The sequence below is a fragment of the Sinocyclocheilus grahami genome, unplaced genomic scaffold, assembly GCF_001515645.1.
Source record: "Sinocyclocheilus grahami isolate Dianchi unplaced genomic scaffold, SAMN03320097.WGS_v1.1 scaffold450.1, whole genome shotgun sequence".
NCBI classification, from domain to species: domain Eukaryota; kingdom Metazoa; phylum Chordata; class Actinopteri; order Cypriniformes; family Cyprinidae; genus Sinocyclocheilus; species Sinocyclocheilus grahami.
Window position 1 is genome coordinate 1,172,987 of NW_015505629.1, and position 11,901 is coordinate 1,184,887.

The 11,901-nt window shown below is 41.9% G+C and overlaps 1 protein-coding gene across 1 annotated transcript in view; it reads left to right on the plus strand.

The window, feature by feature from the left end:
- Positions 1-11,901, plus strand: part of LOC107552438 (neurexin-2-like) — a 172,188-nt gene that overhangs the window by 36,121 nt on the left and 124,166 nt on the right. The gene's annotated exons all lie outside the window — the stretch shown is intronic.

The following is an 11,901-nucleotide window of genomic DNA, read 5'->3' on the forward strand; positions in this document are numbered from 1 at the left end:
AGATTAACGTCGGTGGACTTGAACTTGAAAAATGGTGTGTATTGACATCTTTTCACGGTTGAAACAAGCTGCCTTCTGATGTTCATACATGTTTATTTCGTGCTATTACTAGTAAAGATGAACAGATGATTGGTTCGTGTGCCGCTTGAACTGAGGGGCTACAGCGATCTGTCACGACACGTTAAAGAGCCACAAAACAGTATTTGTTGTTTGAATTTCTTAAAAAAAAAAAAAAGACAAAATTTGAACACTAAGACTTTGTTTCATACTAAAAGTAACCAGCTCTGTCTTGTCTGTCAGCTCACTGTCAGTGTCCTCTTTGCTCCGTGATGTATTTTTCAATGCGTGAGAACATGATGTATGGCATAAAAGTGCCATGGTTTGTCGGACGTAGCAACAGTAACTGGGGGGGGGGGGCAGGTCTTTGCGAAAGGTCAATTTAGAGTAGGGGGAGGTTGCTGTGGTCGCACCACATGATATTTGGTCGCACCACATGATATTTTCCAATTCAGTCAAAATTTACAAGCACAGAATTGGCCACATAAACAAAACAAGCTAGCTTCCCACAAAAGGTCACTATGAAATGTATAATGAAAATAAATACTTGCAGAAATAACTTAATATTCATTGTTTTTTGAGGTCATACCACATGATATCCAAATGTGGTAACTACATACCAGCCGTTAAAAAGCTTATTTTTCTCCAAATTTGAAAGAGACTTATAAACTTATAAACCTGCTTGATGCTTCCATGGGTCCTTAGCAAATTGGTATATGATTTCAACATAAAAGTCCCAAAATGGTAGTTTCTTGATGGTCGCAACACATGATATTTCATAAAACGGACATCATCGGACAAAGTTTGTTTTTATCTTATGATTGAAATATAAATACAAATGCTTTGCAATTTTACACCGGATTACAAAACACTTTGGAAATCATGCGAAATAGTGCATAACATTAATTTGAATAAATTTAGGGTAATTTCAAAGATGTTTACAAACAAAAGTTATGGCCGGACAGTCGCAATAAAGTCGTAAAAGTTAAAGTGAGTTCATACATGGGAGAGGTCCTTCATATACAGTATATGGCATGTTTTTTATGCATTTAAACCAATTTTTAACTGAAAAATGCAATCGGACAGAAAATGTAGGCGTCACGTCATTGACCCATACATATATAATGTTTTTTTTTTTTTAGGTAAATCTGTGCTAAAAATGTTTTTTTGGTTTTTTTTGGTTAAAGAAATTCATAAATAGTGAGGAAAGCCACAATATGAAATGTCGCAGATGTGTATTTACTGAGTAATCCACTATTCTATAGACAACAGTTTTCACCTGAGATTTGGAGCCCAATTACAGGAGGGTAGAATGACTTCAGAAAGATGGCGGCATTAATATTTCATTTTTTTAAACACAGATTGGAAGGTCTGTTAGTAAAATCTGTTGACGTTAGCAGTCCTTCATCTCAGTGGTGACAGTTGAAATATGGGAAAAAGCACTTTTCACGTTTTCATGATGCTGCCTTCTTTCTAAAGTCATTTTCCTCCAGATTGACTGGATCACGGGTGTATTTTCAGCCGAGATCATGCGGCGCTGGTCTCTGTGGATGGCTGCTGATTGGTCTACATCAGTCTGAAGTGGCGTCTGCTTGAAGGAAAACCGAGCCGAACGCTGCAGCAGTCTCACTCTCAAACCCACCGTGAGAATGTGAGCTCTGGAGATGAGTGTGCAGCAGAGTGTCAGCGTTTGTGCGCTTGAGTCACGTCGCACTCGTCCTTGAGGTGGTGGAATCGAACCCTGACGCCGCTAAATATTCATTCAGAGAGCTGGATTGTGTCCGCAGCTGACTCATCACTCATGAAGCATTACTGACGTCTGCACACGCTCAGTGTCAGCCTTCTGTTCAACGCCACAAAGGTTTTACATCCTTCATCACACGAACACTGGAAGACATCCAGTATTATCATATTAAAGTCTCCTGTCAGTCAGACCTGATGTGGCCTGCTATTGGTCAGAGTGTGTGTCAGTCAGCCTCCACTCCATTACTGCTGTTTCTTGATCTGGTGCGTTTTGTCTTTAACTTCAGTGTGTTTTCTAACGGACACTCGCTGAAGAAGCCTGTTATTATAGGAGTTTGCTGCAGTCAGTGGTGTTCATATGCATACGGGCATCAGCAGCACTCGCTCTGACAGAGGAACTGTTCACTGATGTCGAGCTGCCTTCAGATCTCCATATGCGACACGTTCAGAATGTTTTTAGTTGCTTTATTCATTCGTGTTTTGCTCTGTTTAGTCATTCTGAATGGATCCGTATATATACCGTCAGGTTCTGCAGCTTGACTCGTAGTTATAGAAAATGCTCTAAACAAATGTGACATTTATTGTTTTCCTCACAGTATACATCAATTGTGAATTATGAAAATTAAATAATCAATTGAAATCTTGAATATAAATATAGTGGTGTGAGAGTCATCCTCAAATGTAAGCTTGAACTTGGTAAAACAATTATCGTTAATTAAAATGTTTCAAGTCTTATTATTTTTTCTTCTGTTATACAGGAATAAATCATATGTGCTAAAACTGTTGGACGTGGCACCCTTCCTAGAACATTCTCCACCGGCTGCCACTGTGTATTTATTTATTTATTTTTTGTGAATGAGTTTTCTTTTTATATTCTCTGTATTAATTTTACGCTTATTTAAAGCTTTAGTTCTGTTTAGTCATGTCGCACTCGTCCTTGACGTGATCAAGTTCTGTTCAGTTTAGTGTCGTTTTTATTTCGTTTTGGTTTGTTATTTGTGTTTTTGTCATATTTATTATTTATTTATTTTAATTTTTTTTTTTAATTTTTTTAAATATGTGTCATAGTTTTTATTAATTTTAATTTCAGTTTTAGTTAAACTAAATGAAAATGAGAAATCTTTCTGCGATTACCTGAGATTAAATAAGCTTAAAGTTATTATATATATATTTTTACGTTTATTTTATTTTTAATAATTAAATAATTAAATTTGTATGTTTTTAGTTTTAGTTTATACTAAAGCAACCCTGCTTATACAAACAATAATTTACAATATTTTTTGTTTCTGTCTCGTCTCCAAGTCAAAATATCTAAACATTCTTAATTAAAACAAGATTTATCAAATTATTCTTGCCGGTAGGTTTGGGAAAAAAAATATTTCAACACCTATTCTCTGAAAGCAAGTCTTAATAATACACAGTCTTAATTGTCTGCATAAATACTTGTTTCATCTTGTAATTAGTTTTATCCGCCAATTCATACTTATAAGGATGTTTGGAAAATTTGACTGCAGATCAACAAAATACTGCTTAAGGACCCAGTTGGAATATTGCTGTAATATAGATTTGACAGTAGAGCGTCAGGGAGAAGCTCCTCGTCACAGCAGCACAAGTTGCTCTTTCTGAAGTTCTTTTCTTCTTCTCTTTCTTTCAAGCCTTTGACTTCACATTAATAATGAGCGTAGAGAGCTCGCGCTCTGAATATGGGATGATGGTGAGGAGTCCGCGTCTTGATGAAGGGTTTAATTCATGAGGCATGAAGCTGTGCGGCGCTCCGGATCAACCTTTAGCTGACCTCAGCGAGACAGAGCCAGATCTCATTGGCTCATTATGTCCTCCTGCGACGGAGACTCTAACGACATCTCCAGATGAAATCTGTCCTCGGAGGGCAAATCAGACCAAAAGCTCCCATGAGCCCGAGAGGAGAACGCTGCTAGATGTGAGAACAGAAATAATGTGCCTTCAAGTGATTTTGATAGGAATAACATGGACATGTTGGGCAGTTTCACGAATGAGCTGTAAATGTGCTCACTTTGATATTTTTAAAAATGAAAGTGCTCTAGGCTCATCTTATTTTTGAGGAAAGAAGGGCAATCAGCGATACCCATTTGTTCTAGTTCTGAGATGAGGATGAGTGTGTTTCTTCATCAGGTTTGTAGAAATGTAGCACTGCATCAGTGTCTCAGCAATGGATGCTCTGCAGTGAATGGGTGCCGTCAGAATGAGAGCTGATAAAAACATCACAGTAATCCACAGCAGTCCAGTCCATCAGTTAACATCTGGAGAAGACAAAAGCTGAAACACATCCAGCATTAAGATGCTTTTTGACTAAAATAGATCCATAATCCATAATAACTCTTCCTCCAGTGAGTCAGTGTTCTGGTGTGAATCAGGAGAGAAATCTGCACAGATCAAGCAGCATTTAAACAGCTCTAAACTAATATGTGGCTGGATTTTGATGCGAGAGACAACAGCAGATGCACTTTTTCACTGGAGGAAGCGTTATTATGGATTATATCACAAGTTAAAAATGTTGTTTGGACTCTCATTCTGACGGCACCCATTCACTGCAGAGCATCCATTGCTGAGACACTGATGCAGTGCTACATTTCTCCAAACCTGATGAAGACACACACTCATCCTAATCTGGGATGACCTGAGGGTGAGCACATTTACAGCTCATTCTCATTTTTGGCTGAACTATTCCTTTAAATTAGTTAAGGTCATTCTGATGTGAAGGAAGCGTAAGAATCAGCAAACCCCTCAAGTTAAAAATCAGAACGAAAGGTTTTCTTCCGTTACAGGGTTTGGGTAAAGAGCTCAGAGTCCTCATCAAACCCAAACCACAAACACGGCAGTTTATTTCTGTTCTCGTGGTTTGACTAAAATCAGGCGATGATAATTCTTCCCACAGAATGTTCCCTGTTCAGACTGATACTCCTTTAGACAGCAGTGTTCATGAGGGGGTTTGTGGGTTAGCGATCGTTCTGAGGAACGGTTTTACTGTGTGTAATTACTGGATGAGACGCGGTCGCCCGCTCAGAGGCCGCGAGGACAGATCTGGCAGCCCGCGGCGCACATGCCCTTCACTTTCACTCCCGTAATTAAAGCCATGGCTGATGAGGCGTGCTTTATATCTCTTCTGCTAACAGAGGGAATAAACCCTATCCCAGAGAAACGCCACTCACTTCTGCCCTGCTTTCAGCTCTTCAATCAATCTCTCATTTTCTCTGCTGGAAAGACCAGATGAGACCAGCTCCTGTAGATTCCTGTAAATCAATCAGTAGAGTGTGACTCTGGCAATGCCAAGGTCATGGGTTTGATTCCCAGCGAAAGTGTCCATTGATCAAATGTGTACGGTAGCTTGAATGCAATGCAAGTTGCTTTGGATAAAAGCATCTGCCAAATGCATAAATGTAAATATAAAAGAAATGGATCTTTTACAGTCATTAGCTGGTCTAAATGGGTCTAAACTTTCATGGAGCTCAAAGCTCAAGAAGTTTGGCAATGGCAAGGTCATGGGTTTGATTCTCAGCGAGTGCATGAACTGATCAGATGTGTAGCTTGAATGCAATGCGAGTTGGTTTGGAATAAAGCATCTGGCAAATGCATAAATGTAAAAAAATATTTAGCCATACCCGCATTCTTGACCAAACTGCTTTCAGTCCGCAGGGACAACGACAGTGTCCCTTCCCTTTGAATAAAGCATCCGTGAGCGCTCAGAGCTTTAGAAACACATTTGTTTGAATCCCGAAGCTTGACTGGAGACTGTAACTTTCCCTGGATCTTCTGTCCTGCCGCTCCATTAAGGTTTCCTCTGGAGAGCCGCTGACAGGAAGCTGGAGCAGAGCAGGGATCGATGCGAATCTCCCAAATGGATTTCAGGCTGTGGAGGGGCTGCGCACTATGGATTTTTACACACACTCTTGGCACTGTAACAGCATCAGGCTGCTGAAATCAATCCGTAGCTGTCATCCGCACATTGATCCGAGGCCCGTTTCCATCTCGTCTGGGCTAATGGACGCCGCTGAATCCAGTCTTAATCTGCTCAGAGACTTTAAGATCTCGCATAGACTCAGCGCTAATCTCTCGCTTGCCTTCAGCCGTTTAGATATTGAAGTCATAATTAGTTCCAGCGGCCGTGAACGAGTTCATGAAGGCACTGCTTTAATTGTCTTGTTGTGGTCACGTGGCAGACGTCAGTCGCTCAGATGATTTCTGACAAACCTCGGACGCCCCGAGAGGTCATTAGCTTCTGATAACGGCTAGTTTTCTTCATTTCATCTAGACTTTTACTTTATCTTCGTGACCACAGACACGCTGCAGAGGTTCGTTAGCGCCAAATGCTATTAGATGCGGCAGTGAAGGCCAGAAATTCCACAGCTCTAGATCCCGTGTGTTGATGTGGGAGGACGCTTGTTAATGATGCGCTCAGCCTAATGCATGTTTACCAGAGTATTGGAAGTATTTGTGTTGCCCGCAGCGTTTCTGAAAACAGCCTGTGTTTTTGTGGGAAATTACTTGATAAGCGACACGTGTGCTTTTGCTGCTCCCGCTGAGATTCTGATGGAAATGAGGCTCTGGAGTCAGATTAAACATGGAGACAGAACCCGTATGTGAGGTTCTAGAGCGTTCTAGTGCAGGAAAACACAACACTCGCTCACTCACTCACTCACTCACTCACTCACACACACTCACACACACACACACACACACACTCTCACACTCACACACTCACTCACTCACACACACTCTCACACTCACTCACTCACTCACTCACTCACTCACTCACTCACTCACACACTCACACACACACACACTCACTCACTCACTCACTCACTCACTCACTCACTCACACACACTCCATCTCGTCTGGGCTAATGGACGCCGCTGAATCCAGTCTTAATCTGCTCAGAGACTTTAAGATCTCGCATAGACTCAGCGCTAATCTCTCGCTTGCCTTCAGCCGTTTAGATATTGAAGTCATAATTAGTTCCAGCGGCCGTGAACGAGTTCATGAAGGCGCTGCTTTAATTGTCTTGTTGTGGTCACGTGGCAGATGTCAGTCGCTCAGATGATTTCTGACAAACCTCGGACGCCCCGAGAGGTCATTAGCTTCTGATAACGGCTAGTTTTCTTAATTTCATCTAGACTTTTACTTTATCTTCGTGACCACAGACACGCTGCAGAGGTTCGTTAGCGCCAAACGCTATTAGATGCGGCAGTGAAGGCCAGAAATTCCACAGCTCTAGATCCCGTGTGTTGATGTGGGAGGACGCTTGTTAATGATGCGCTCAGCCTAATGCATGTTTACCAGAGTATTGGAAGTATTTGTGTTGCCCGCAGCGTTTCTGAAAACAGCCTGTGTTTTTGTGGGAAATGACTTGATAAGCGACACGTGTGCTTTTGCTGCTCCCGCTGAGATTCTGATGGAAATGAGGCTCTGGAGTCAGATTAAACATGGAGACAGAACCCGTATGTGAGGTTCTAGAGCGTTCTAGTGCAGGAAAACACAACACTCACTCACTCACTCACTCACACACTCACTCACACACTCACACACTCACTCACTCACTCACTCACTCACTCACTCACTCACTCACTCACTCACTCACTCACTCACTCACTCACTCACTCACTCACTCACTCACTCACTCACTCACTCACTCACTCACTCACTCACTCACTCACTCACTCACTCACTCACTCACTCACTCACTCACTCACTCACTCACTCACTCACTCACTCACTCACTCACTCACTCACTCACTCACTCACTCACTCACTCACTCACTCACTCACTCACTCACTCACTCACTCACTCACTCACTCACTCACTCACTCACTCACTCACTCACTCACTCACTCACTCACTCACTCACTCACTCACTCACTCACTCACTCACTCACTCACTCACTCACTCACTCACTCACTCACTCACTCACTCACTCACTCACTCACTCACTCACTCACTCACTCACTCACTCACTCACTCACTCACTCACTCACTCACTCACTCACTCACTCACTCACTCACTCACTCACTCACTCACTCACTCACTCACTCACTCACTCACTCACTCACTCACTCACTCACTCACTCACTCACTCACTCACTCACTCACTCACTCACTCACTCACTCACTCACTCACTCACTCACTCACTCACTCACTCACTCACTCACACACGCACTCACTCACACACACACACACACACACACTCACTCACTCACTCACTCAGAAACACACACACACACACACACACACACACACACACTAAAGTTCTCATTGATTTTTTGCTCAGTTTTGAGTTTGAACTCCATATTCTCACTATATGAGCCATTAAAGCCTGATGCATCAAATATGATGCAAAACACAAACCATGTTTTGTCTAAAGTTTCAATAAACTGCTCCATATTGCTTGCTCAAATCCTATTTCGATTGTTCAGTTGTTCTAAACTCTGTTTTAATGATTTGGCAATACAACATGCTTTTGTCAGGCCAGTTTAGCCGTCTGAACTGAACTGAATTGAGAATAGAATGTATGGAGGTCTGTCATGTGAACCAGAGACAGTGATGCATGTCCACTGAAAGCATTTATACGCTCCTTTGAAATGGAATGTTTGTCAGAGTCACTGAAGCATCTCTCAGATGCTGATGTTGTTCATCATTTGAGTGGGATTTATTAATAACCGGACCAGTTGTTTGCTCGGTGCTTGTTATTGTGTGTGCACAAGCACAAGCGGAGCAGCACTCGTCACACCCCACAGCAGCGACACATGCAGAAAACAGCAGTAAAGTGCAGCGCTTCACACAGATTACATCCCGCCGTCCTGTAGAACACACATTTGTGTTCGCTCGTCTCTCAGGCACTCGTTTATATTCCCGCATCGGGTTTCCCGGCACACAATGGCCATCCGATTAGAGCAGAAATCTGAGAGCCGGTCTCAGCTGAGCGGGATTGTTAAAGGCCGGTCTGTTCTCCGCTGATGAATCCAGATCAGCTGCAGATGAACAATTAAAGCTCCAGACGAGATCCAGAGAGGAGTCTGCTTTGCTGGTTTAGAAGATTCTAGGCACTTCTGTTGGAAACCCATCAGCTCACAGAAGTCTGACCAGCTAACCACCTTCAGATGGGTGAGAGTTAGTTTCTCTTAGTGATGCTGCTGTCTCTCAGTCGAGAGGTTATTCGTCAGCTGCGTTCATCATATTTAGGCCTAAGATTAAAATGTGTGTATTTGATTTGCATATAAAATGTCCATGCATTTGGATCACATACTTTAATACGTAATATGATGCATACTGATGCTCTTATACGTAAAGAAACGAAACAACTATTTCATTGTTACGGTTTAATTTCTGTATGACTGACTAATATTATCACATTCATTTATTACATCCAGTGCAACACATGCATTTATACCTACATGATTTTGAGTGCAGAGAAGTAAATAAAAGTAAGAAAGTAATCACAATAATTTTCAGCTCACAAGGAATGACAGTCAATGTCATGGTGGTAGTGTTTGTGAAAAGAGACGCATTAGGAGCTGAAGAGGTCAGTCTCTAGACTTTCCTCAATGACCCCAGAGAGACGCTCCGAGCGCTTCTTCATCCTTCAGTCCTTCAGCTCAGAATGATCTCCTCGATCTCTCTCTGTCGGCTGAGTTCATGTGAATATCAGCTTTACATGACAGCTTCATCAGAGAATCACGATCAATCCCACAGAATCAGACTCCAGCTGCTTTAGCGAGATCTCTCTCTAGTTTGATGAGTTCAGTTTAGTTCAGCTCAATCTTTGCTGCTCTCGAATGACGATAATAGTTATAAATATGAGCTGTATCATAGTGTGCAAAGACTATGGCTTTTTCATGAGTTACTTTATTATTTTTTGTTTTTTCTTTCTTTTCTTTTCCTTTCCTTTTTTTTTGTTAATAAATTCATACTTGTATTCATTAAGGATGCATTCAATTGATCAAGAGTGACACTTATAATGTTGCAAAATATTTCTATTTCAGTCTGGTCTCCGCTCCCGACATAGCACTGAAACTGCTCTGGTTAAGGCTGCTAATGACCTACTGCTTGCAGCCGATGCGGGCTTGTACTCCGTTTGAATCCTTCTTGATCTTAGCTCAGCTTTGACACAGTGGACCATAAAGTCTTGATCAACCGTTTAAAAACTTATGTTGGTATCAGAGATGTAGCTCTGGATTGGTTTATTTATTATTTGTCGAATAGGTCTTTTTCCGTAGTGCTTGGAGATGCCTCCTCTTCTCGTGCTCCTTTATTTTGTGGGGTCCCTCAGGGATCTATTTTGAGTCCCCTTCTGTTTACTATCTACATGTTACCCCTGGGTTAAATTATGCGCAGTTATGACATTGAGTTCCACTGCTATGCAGATGATACACAATTGTATGTCCCGGTAAAGCCTGGTATTATTGAGACATCCCATATTATGTCATGCTTCATCTAAATCAAAAATCGGATGTCGAAAAATGTTCTGCAGTTGAATGACTCCAAGTCAGAAGTGCTTATAATTACCCCATGCGTCCCCAGTAGTGGTATTAATAATCTCTCCTCTAGTCTGGGTGCCTTATCTAATAATGTTTGAAAAGTGGCTCGCAACTTAGGTGTAGTTTTTGACTCAGAGCTGTCCTTTGATGTTCAGGTGACTAAAGTGGTGCAGTCTTGTTTTGCACAACAGAGGCAACCAACGAAGATAAAGTCATTCCTTTCTTTGGCAGATTTGGAAAAGGTCATTCATGCTTTTTATTTCTTTCAGACTTGATTATTGTAATGCACTTTATTCTGGTATTAGCAAGAGAAATCTCCAAAGATTGCAGCTGATGCAAAATGCTGCCGCTAGGCTTTTAACACGTACTAAGAAAAGTGACCACATTACACTGATTCTTGCTGCTCTTCACTGGTTGCCTGTGAGTTTTAGAATTGATTTTAAGATTTTGTTGCTTGTTTTTATAGCCTTGAATGGTCAGGCTCCTGCCTATATTTGTGATTTATTAATTCCTAATGAGCCTGATCGCTGCTTGAGATCCTCCGGTAGGGCCCTATTAATGGCTCCAAAATCTCGACTTGTTACCAAAGGTGACTGTGCTTTTGCTATCCGTGCGCCTGAGCTATGGAACTCCCTGCCTGGGGATATTAGGCAGGCTCCTACTGTATCCTCTTTTAAGTCTCTTCTTAAGACTCATTTTTATCGTATTGCTTTTTCTTAATTTTGATGGTATTTTGTGTATTTTGTTACTGTACTGATCTTTTTATTGTAAAGCACTTTGTAACTTTTGTTTTGAAAGGTGCTATATACTGTAAATAAATGTTTACTTACTTACTTCAGGATGTTCTAGTGCTCGTGTTGCCTAGATGCTCTGGTCCAAACGACCTGAAGACTGAGTCACACACATTGAGTTTCAGTCACTCGTGTTCATTTCCAGCTGGCTGTGAGCAGATGCAGCGCTGGAGTGAATGTGTGTGTTTCGTTCTGAATGTTTGCCCTCTGCCTGCAGCATAAATGTGTGTGTGTGTGTGTGTGTGTGAGAGAGCGAGAGATAACGGGTCTCTGTTTAGCAGATGCCGGGGTTCAAAGCCTCCTCAAGCAAGCCTGCAGCAGATCTGCATGTCCTGAATGAGAGATCAGTGTTTGTGCAGCAGCTAACAGCTCATGTTGACTGTTGATGTAAAGTGTGACGTTTATAAAAAGCATAGATAGATGATCTGTGACACTGCTGGAGACCTGCGGCTGATCAGTACTAGTTAATTAGACTAGTTGAGCGTGAGCTCTGAGGTTGGCGTGTGTCAGCGGTGTAATGATGGATGAGTTCACGCGCTGCTGACGGTAATGAATGTGTGATTCAGCTCAGTGCTAGCGACAGATCGACTGGACGCCGTTTGAGAGTCAGGAGATGACGTGTGTTCAGATCTTCAAAGAGAGGAGTTATCGTTTGAAATTTACCTGAGATTACCGGCGGTCAGCTCATCAAACTCATGCAGCCGTCACTCACATCGCCAATGAGGGACTCCCTGTGTGTGTGAGCGTGTGTGAGTGTGTGTGTGTGAGAGTGTGAGAGTGCGAATGTGTGAGTGTGTG